Raw genomic sequence first — 9,839 nt, 5'->3', positions numbered from 1 at the left:
TGCAGCAAGGCTGCTCGGGTTGAAAGGATGACTCATTCAGCATTGTCGTTTTGCACTTCATCGCTAGGTGGCAGTACAAACACAAGTTCAGTGGAGCTCAGCCAGCTTGTGCACGGCATGACACGCTCCCCCACTGATTGCTGTTTGCCACAGTGAATTTAAGGCTGCGTCCTCTGATGACTCAAGATGAGATAATTTTGAGTCATGCATTTATGCATGTTGCAGATACACAAAGACACGATTCTGTAAGATTTCATTTTTTCCAAAGAAAATATGTTTTCAGCTGCATACTTTTGTAAGTAATATGTCTTGTTTACACGCTCCAAGGGTGGTATAGCATTTTCTTTTAAAAAGTCCTCTTAATAAACTAATTGCTCCCTTTTTTCACATTTGTCTGTTCTATTCAATTTGAGCACAAATGCTCTTTTACATCAGCCATTTTAGCTCAAAAATGCAAAACATTCCCCCCAAAAAACCAAAATCTGATGGTCTCCTTATTACTCACCATGCCCGTGCAGCATGCAGTCAAAAAGCATGTGTGAGTGCGAGGATAACAGCTGAATTATTCACCATCTTGTAGATTTTTAATCTCATCCTTATATTTATAATGCAGTGAAATTTAAATCAAAAGACACTGGCACACTGTTAATCTTTTAGTTTCTGCACATCTCTGCAGGCTTTTAGTGGTAAATCACTGTCAGTTGGCAAATAAACGAGAAACACAGTACCATACAGAGTTCAGAAAGCATTATACAGACTAAGTATATATATTACTATATATTTTCCTGGCCTTTTATTTGCCTGAAATTAATGAAACATTCCTGATGCCCCTTTATCCAAACATGATATCAGCATAACACAAAGTTTTTTCACTCAAAATAGTTTGCGAGGATATTTTTGTGTCCAACAAAAACATATACAGGTCCTTCTCAAAATATTAGCATATTGTGATAAAGTTAATTATTTTCCATAATGTAATGATGAAAATTTATCATTCATATATTTTAGATTCATTGCACACTAACTGAAATATTTCAGGTCTTTTATTGTCTTAATACGGATGATTTTGGCATACAGCTCATAAAAACCCAAAATTCCTATCTCACAAAATTAGCATATCATTAAAAGGGTCTCTAAACGAGCTATGAACCTAATCATCTGAATCAACGAGTTAACTCTAAACACCTGCAAAAGATTCCTGAGGCCTTTAAAATTCCCAGCCTGGTTCATCACTCAAAACCCCAATCATGGGTAAGACTGCCGACCTGACTGCTGTCCAGAAGGCCACTATTGACACCCTCAAGCAAGAGGGTAAGACACAGAAATAAATTTCTGAACGAATAAGCTGTTCCCAGAGTGCTGTATCAAGGCACCTCAGTGGGAAGTCTGTGGGAAGGAAAAAGTGTGGCAGAAAACGCTGCACAAAGAGAAGAGGTGACCGGACCTTGAGGAAGATTGTGGAGAAGGGCCGATTCCAGACCTTGGGGGACCTGCGGAAGCAGTGGACTGAGTCTGGAGTAGAAACATCCAGAGCCACCGTGCACAGGGGTGTGCAGGAAATGGGCTACAGGTGCCGCATTCCCCAGGTCAAGCCACTTTTGAACAAGAAACAGCGGCAGAAGCGCCTGACCTGGGCTACAGAGAAGCAGCAATGGACTGTTGCTCAGTGGTCCAAAGTACTTTTTTCGGATGAAAGCAAATTCTGCATGTCATTCGGAAATCAAGGTGCCAGAGTCTGGAGGAAGACCTGGGAGAAGGAAATGCCAAAATGCCAGAAGTCCAGTGTCAAGTACCCACAGTCAGTGATGGTCCGGGGTGCCGTGTCAGCTGCTGGTGTTGGTCCACTGTGTTTTATCAAGGGCAGGGTCAATGCAGCTAGCTATCAGGAGATTTTGGAGCACTTTATGCTTCCATCTGCTGAAAAGCTTTATGGAGATGAAGATTTCAGTTTTTCAGCACGACCTGGCACCTGCTCACAGTGCCAAAACCGCTGGTAAATGGTTTACTGACCATGGTATCACTGTGCTCAATTGGCCTGCCAACTCTCCTGACCTGAACCCCATAGAGACCCAAATCCGGACCCAGAAAGCGTTTTGTCCGGACCGCAAAGCAATTTCTCATTTACTATGTAGATATCGACATTTTATTCCTGCCGGCTGCTACTTCTGACATTTGAATAGTTGGACGGGCAGCTATGTGGGTCAGCGACATTCTGTTCCACACTCCAGGCCAGCCAGTGGCGGTAACCCCATAGTGTTGGGTCTTGAGTCTCTCAACGTTCTCTTCACAATATCCCACAGAGACTCAAGACCCAACACTCTGGATGAGCTAAAGGCCGCTATCGAAGCATCCTGGGCCTCCATAAGACCTCAGCAGTGCCGCAGGCTGATTGCCTCCATGCCACGCCGCATTGAAGCAGTCATTTCTGCCAAAGGATTCCCGACCAAGTATTGAGTGCATAACTGTACATGATTATTTGAAGGTTGACGTTTTTTTTGTATTAAAAACACTTTTCTTTTATTGGTTGGATGAAATATGCTAATTTTGTGAGATAGGAATTTTGGGTTTTCATGAGCTGTATGCCAAAATCATCCGTATTAAGACAGTAAAAGACCTGAAATATTTCAGTTAGTGTGCAATGAATCTAAAATATATGAATGTTAAATTTTCATCATTACATTATGGAAAATAATGAACTTTATCACAATATGCTAATATTTTGAGAAGGACCTGTACAGTGGTTAAGACCCTATGTGAAATTATTTGATTCCTGGTACAAGCCGCAATGTATGAAAACCAAATGGGATCCAATTGACAAAGGATTGAACTGATCTGGAGTCCAACCTGCTCAGCCCAGAAGAGAGATCTGCAATAAACCACCTGTCTTAAAGCTACTTGCCAGTGGTTTGTTTTCACAAACATCTGTATATTGATAACAAAAATATACCTGGATAATAAAGTATAGATTTCCACAGCAGGATTTCATGAAAATAAAAAAGCAAACTAAAAACCATCGATCTACTTTCTCTGTGCCTGCGCTATCAGGTTGATGACATCACAAAAGGAACCACAGAGCAACAGTAAGCTGCCAGAATCAAATGCTTCTTTTTGTTGGACTTTTCCCCTGAGGAATAAAAACGTCTTCCAGTTTCAGCTTCTAAATTTTTTTTTTTCTTTTTGTCTTTTGATTCTCATGTTATGATAACCTGAATATAAGTACCACGGTTTCATGGTATTTACACAAGTTTTAAACAAATAAAAATAATATGATCTAAAGTTTGTTATCTTAAATAGAAATAATTCTAACTGCTAAAGTTACATTGTACTTTTTACTAGCAAACTGAAACTAGTAAACAAAGCCATGCGTGAGAGGATCGTTGCTACCTTTGGACAGAAATGACCTGGGCGGGACGGAGCATGGACCCGGAAATGGAAGGAAACTCTTGTTTAATGCGTCTCGTGCCTTCAGATAACTATAGTGACGTTTTTTCACTTTGATGACATTTTGCAGGTGACTGCTCAAACCCCCTCTCCTTCATTTTCTCACTAAACATGTTGATCCCGTGTCTTCTCTAGCAGCTGGGTTATGTGTGCATCTGCGCCTAATTTATCGAGAGGCACGGTGTCTCCTTGCTCCAGCTCTGTCCACGGCTCATTGTTTGTAGCATTCAAACAGTAGTAGTGTTAGCAATACCAAAGCGCTAATTTGCCCTATGAAACCTTGCTTGTTTAATACACAAATTTGTATTAAAAATCCTGTAGTCGGGTCAAATCGAGGCCAGTTCTTATTCAGAAGGAAGTTCAACACAAAACGTTAGAGGCGTATAAAGCAAACCAAAACTGACTCTAGAGCACTGCAGGCATCTGCTCTACAATGATGAGCCGAAGCATTAATAAACACACAAAAACAGACCTTGAACGGCAATTAATACATAGATGTAAACACTTCACTACTCTGACGAGGACTCTGCAAAAAGGTTTAAAGGTGACATTATGTTGAACTAAATCAGGGATCTCTAAATCCCTGACTCCGGTCCAAATCCGGACCCAGAAAGCGTTTTGTCCGGACCGCAAAGCAATTTCTCATTTACTATGTAGATATCGACATTTTATTCCTGCCGGCTGCTACTTCTGACATTTGAATAGTTGGACGGGCAGCTATGTGGGTCAGCGACATTCTGTTCCACACTCCAGGCCAGCCAGTGGCGGTAACACACCACATCTTTTTATGCCAACTGCCGGAAAATGACGAAGAAGAAGCTATGCGGGGTCCTTGTACGTGGGTTGCTAATGCCCCTTTTCCAATGGCTCATTTTAGGAGGCGTGGGTCCGCTCCACTCAGTCTCTTTCTAGTCGGTACGGTACCCATTGTGTTTCCACTGACCCACTGAAGGCTGGAGCTATGGCTGCCAAAGCTCCGCCTCCAGCCATCAGTGTAGTGCGCTGTGCTGCTATTAACATTACATGCTAAGTTAGTAGCTTGGGTGCTCACGCTTGCTGACAGTACAATGACTTGGTGGGTGAGTAAAGATGATGGCTTTGACAAAAATACATAAAGTGGACTATGAAAATTGCACATTTAAAGATGAATGGACAGAAGCATACGCTTGCCTCATACCTTGCTTTGGGTGTAAGGCCAGTCTGTCTTATACGTTCTGAATCAGTTGAACTTCTAGAGACATAAACTAAACATAAGAACTTTAACCAAAGCTAACCGCCTGGGTCTGCTGGTAGGACAAGGAGAATAAATGAACTGAGGGGACAGCATGAGCGAGCTACACGGCTTTTAACACAGTCTCTAACAAGGAGAGCAGAATTATTATACCAAAATGTATGGACCTAGCTCGACAGTGCCATTCAAAGTGCGTTTAGTAGTGGTACTTAAAGTGGATTTCTGTTTAGCAGATGACTTCATGGGAATATGAATAATTGATCAGTAGTTAAAAAACCAAAACTCAAGTGTTAATTAAATGTTAAATAAAAATGAAAGAACATATTTTTGTTAGTTGATTTAAAATTTGGACCCCAAAGTGTTTGGATGATAGAGGTAGAGGACCTCCTGCTATTTTAGTTGGGGACCCCTGAACTTAAGGATCTTTTGTTCCACAGACTCTTGAGATTGTCCAAATGTAATGCTTAATAAATTGTTGATTAATGATAAACATTGTTCATATAAGATAAAAACATTTAAGTACATGTGAATTCACGTTAGTATAATGCTCTTTAGAGTAATTATATTTTTCCTGCTAGGTGGTCCATACTTTCCTTAGCATTTTCACATAGTCAGAGGCAGCAGGGACATACTTTAGAGGTTGAGGTTGTACCTGTCCAAATGTGCCTGCATCAGCATGCGCATTCAGCCCAAATATTGTAGCCACGCTGGGGCTGTCTGACGTCAAGACTCTTTGCAGAGAATGCTGTTTTGTTTTTATCAGTCCCACCTGCATTATTCCTGCCATCCCAGAGAAAGAGACTCTGTTTTCGATCCCAATGCACAGGAGATTTCATCAAAACATCCTTTCCTGTTCCTCACGGCCACAAGTAGGTACATCTGCAACAATGGAAGGCGTATCCAAGCTTCTAAATATAACGCTTTGTCCAGGCTATGTGACTTTTGAAACTTGGCTGGAAATTTTCCCATTTCATTCTGCCCTGAGCCTGGTCTTCTTCATGAACAGCTTCCATGTCTGTTATAGCTTCCAAATTATATGGAAATCATTGCAGTGTTTTCACATATGCCTAAGACTTTCAGCTGCATGTGAAATACAAGTAAACACTAGTGAAGGAGGAATTTGATTAAAAATGCAAATGAAGAGTAAAAACATTGCAAAAATTACAAATGACACTAATAGATATACTCTGATGAACTCTCATCAGATGACCTTTGCCTTATGTGATGTCATTAGAAGCATGCACACTTGGAAGATTTTGTGATGGCAAAATGTTATCACAATTAAATAGGTTACAACAAAATACCAAAACTAGTAGAAACGTTGAGAGTAGCGTGTTGTTTTATGCGCTTCCTTCCTACTGGTCTCATAATCTGAAGTGGTGTTGGACGCACACACAGGTTGGAGGTAGGCACTATAATGTGAAAAGGGTAGCTTGATGAAAAGAACATAATCCAAAAACTTAGATAAACAGAGAACAAATAAGGAGAGAGGTCTGGAGCACACGTCCATGACGAAAACAACATGAAAATCCAGCAAAGAGGGAGCCTATAAATAGGAGTAGTGATTAGTGGAACTTTAAACAGAGAAAAATGAACTGAATTTGCTGCAGTGAGGGAGCTGACATGAAGGTACAGACACGGTGAGCAACATTGTAACAGAATATGAGAAAACAAAAATGAGTACCAAGAAAATGCAGAAAAGACAAAGTACTTAAAGCATAAATAACACAAAATCATTACAAAACAGTCATGTTGAAAAAAAATACAAAACAATCACAACATGACACATAACTGAAAAACAAATGACAAAGGAGAACAAAAATGCCTCTTATTATGAAAATAGAGGCTTCCTTCTTTTTGGCACCATCTCATTACAGGTTGAAGTTAAACTAACTTCCTTGAAACTGATCCTGTTGTTCCAGCAACTTCAGGTTTAGGATAGCTGAACTTTAGTTGTTTGTGGGTTGTTCCTAAACTTTCTGATCAATTTCCATTCATATGAGAATGACTGAAATGATTAAAACTTGAACATGGTTCGGTTTTCCAACTCGACATTAATTCAAATCACACATAAAACTGGTTTTGTAACGAATGGAATAGCCTGTATTTCAGCCCAATCAAACATTTTCCAACAAGGCTTATTTGCTCGAGCAGTGGAAGGAAACCAACCAGTTTAAATTAATTTCCAATTCTGCAGAGAATGTCCAGCCAACCCAACACAAGCTGCTTGTTGATGGCTACAAAAAGCATCTAGTTGAAGTACAACTTGATGAAGTACTAAATTAATATTGCTGGAGGTTTATATTTGAGCCTAGTGTTAATTATATGTTATATGAAAGAACATATTTTTGTCAGTTGATTTAAAATGTTTGGATCCCAAAGTGTTTGATGATGGAGATAGTGGACCTCCTGGTGCTTTAGTTGGGGACAATTTTTTTACCATGTGTGGAACAGAAAAAAACTCACAATAAATTCAAACTTTTGCACACAATTAATAATATGTTGTTTGATCTTTACATTTTAAAAATAATGGTATAAATAAATCAATAACAATCCTAAATTAACATGAGATTTTTACACATGATTAGTGTACTTCTAAATGGCACTGTATATCTGAAGTTTGATTGTGTTGTACAAAATAAATCAGAATATTGTCCTTTTTCCATTGCTCAACTCAACAGCCTTGAGTGTCACGTGCCTTATCTCTAGGTTATGTTTAATAACATCTTTCAAAACAAATGATATGATTTACACTCCAAGGACTGCTGCTTCTTGTTGTCAAAAGGGACACATACAAATGCATCTTTGCAGAGCGGGATTTGTCAGCATGCACTCATTTCCTTCTTCATCACCAGCAGCACAGATGGCCTTGTTTCCCTCTTGCAAACTAACAGAGATGAGTTACTCGATTTGACATCACCTGCTCCAACATGGCCCGAGTCCATCTTCTGTTGTTGGCATGAAACACAAGAACGACCAGCCCAGGAAAAAACATCATCATTCATCCAAAATAATCAACAAGATATTAAAGATTCCACGTCTCTTCCGCTGAAAACACCTCTGAATGTTCTCAGCTGGGCCGTCTGCAGCCCACAGTGGAGCAGAGAGATGATGGAGGGAAATAGGACATGAATCACCAGCTGGATCTGAACCATGTTTGAACCCACAGTCTCACAAGCATATGGTAATTACGCAGTAATGAACTAGTCTTTGTTATGTTCTCTGCAAGGTATTCTTCCAAGCATATTGTAAGGGTTCTGTTCATACCGCAGTGGCATCTATGCTCCACTCAAACACACACACACACACACACACACACACACACACACACACACACACACACACACACACACACACACCCGCGTTTTACTATCTTTATGAGGACTTTTCGGTTACTTCCATTGACTTCCATTCATTTTCCTTAATTTTTAGTGCCTAACCCTGACCCTAACCAGTTAATACCTAACCCTAACCCTAACAATAACTCAATTCATACCCTAGTCCTAAACCCAACCCCTGTCCCAAGAACGGAATTTGAAAAAGTGAGGACCAGGAAAATGTCCTCACTTTGTCAAAATGTCCTCACTTTGCGATAAAAATACGAAAAATGGTTCTCACTCAGCAACAAGTACAAGAACACACACACACACACACACACACACACACATTTTTATTCATACAAATCAAACCAAATCACACAATGATCTGAGTACAAACAAAAAAGGTGGGGAGCACTTTTGCCCTATATATCTCTTTGAAAATGTCACTGAATATGGATGAATATGCAACTGTTCAGGTCCTGTTGCACATTCAGCTCACACACTCAGCTCTCCTCTGCATATATTTGCAATATGTGTAATGAACTGTGGGAATAGAGTTCATATTTAGAGGTGCTACCATGCTTAATGCTTTTTTTCAAATGCTGCAGTTTGCAAGGTTAATTTACTATGTGTTCAGGAAATAACCTAAATAAAAAGGGAATTAAGCCAGATTGTGAGGATGCGTGCCAATAATATTTTTCAGTTCACTTTCAAGAGCAGATGCATGGGAAATGTTGTTTCACCACAGCAAATATTTATGGCCTGCAGTTTATAATTTGTTTATATAGAAAAACAAACCAACAACAAGCAAAGGGAATGAAAGACATCTGGCTGAAATTAAGCTTTCAGCTACCAGGCATGATGTAAGTCTTTTCTTGCTTTGGCCATCCATCATGTTGCCAGACCATTAGGTTTGCTTGATGTGTGTTAATGTCCCTCTACTCCCTGCTTTCATACTAACCATTAAAGGACATTGTGAGTTAAAGCTGCAAATTAGCTGCACATTATTGTGATTTTCTTGGAGAGGGGATCAAGTCAGGGGTTCATATCGTTAGTTAAATAAAGGTTTTCTAGCAAAGCTTATTTACTATTAAGGACAAAAAAAGACTGCATGTGGAAGTAAAATGGTTGTTTTACTATGAATCAAACTGAAAAAGTTTTACGTGCTGTGTTGTTTTGTTACATTTGACCTCAGGGGAGTCAGCATTACTTTTCAGTACAGGAAGCCATCTGTAGTGGCTTAACCTAAAGTCCCTGAAGTGCTGAATAGGCTTGGTTTGCACAACTGATTTTATACTTCTTTTCTAATGAAGTCTAATAAATCAGGAAATTATCCTTCACTTAAAAACGTTTTGGCTTAGCAATTCACAATTCAGTTTTTCACTTCATCCATCAAACAGGGTTCAATAAATCTTAAATTTTGACAGTAGCACTTTGGTCCTATCAACCAACAACATCCGACATTGTCTATATCAGTGAAGCCTTGCAGTGTCACAGGGGGGTGGTGTCTTTCTCCAGGCTGGGATTCAAACCCATAACCTTCTTGCTGCAAGGCAACGGTGTTACCAACTGTGCCACCACAAAAACCTTATTTAAATGAAAGTTATTTTATTAACAAAATACCCAACACAAAAGTGACACCTGTTAGCAGAACCAACCTACACTTACACAAAACTCAAAAATGGTTTCTATAGCACCTATCTCTAGTTTCTGAATTATGCTGCATTTGAGTCGTTTTGGATATTGGACTAAAGTCCAAACAATGTTGAGAACATTCTAGTTTCAAGCTGGTGAACCAATGGTGCCAACTACTTTCAGCAATTCAAGCCTATAACAACATCTCTATC

Source organism: Girardinichthys multiradiatus, chromosome 5 (assembly GCF_021462225.1).
Source record: "Girardinichthys multiradiatus isolate DD_20200921_A chromosome 5, DD_fGirMul_XY1, whole genome shotgun sequence".
Taxonomy (NCBI): domain Eukaryota; kingdom Metazoa; phylum Chordata; class Actinopteri; order Cyprinodontiformes; family Goodeidae; genus Girardinichthys; species Girardinichthys multiradiatus.
The sequence above is the reverse complement of the archived record's forward strand: the minus strand, read 5'-3'. Positions refer to the sequence as shown.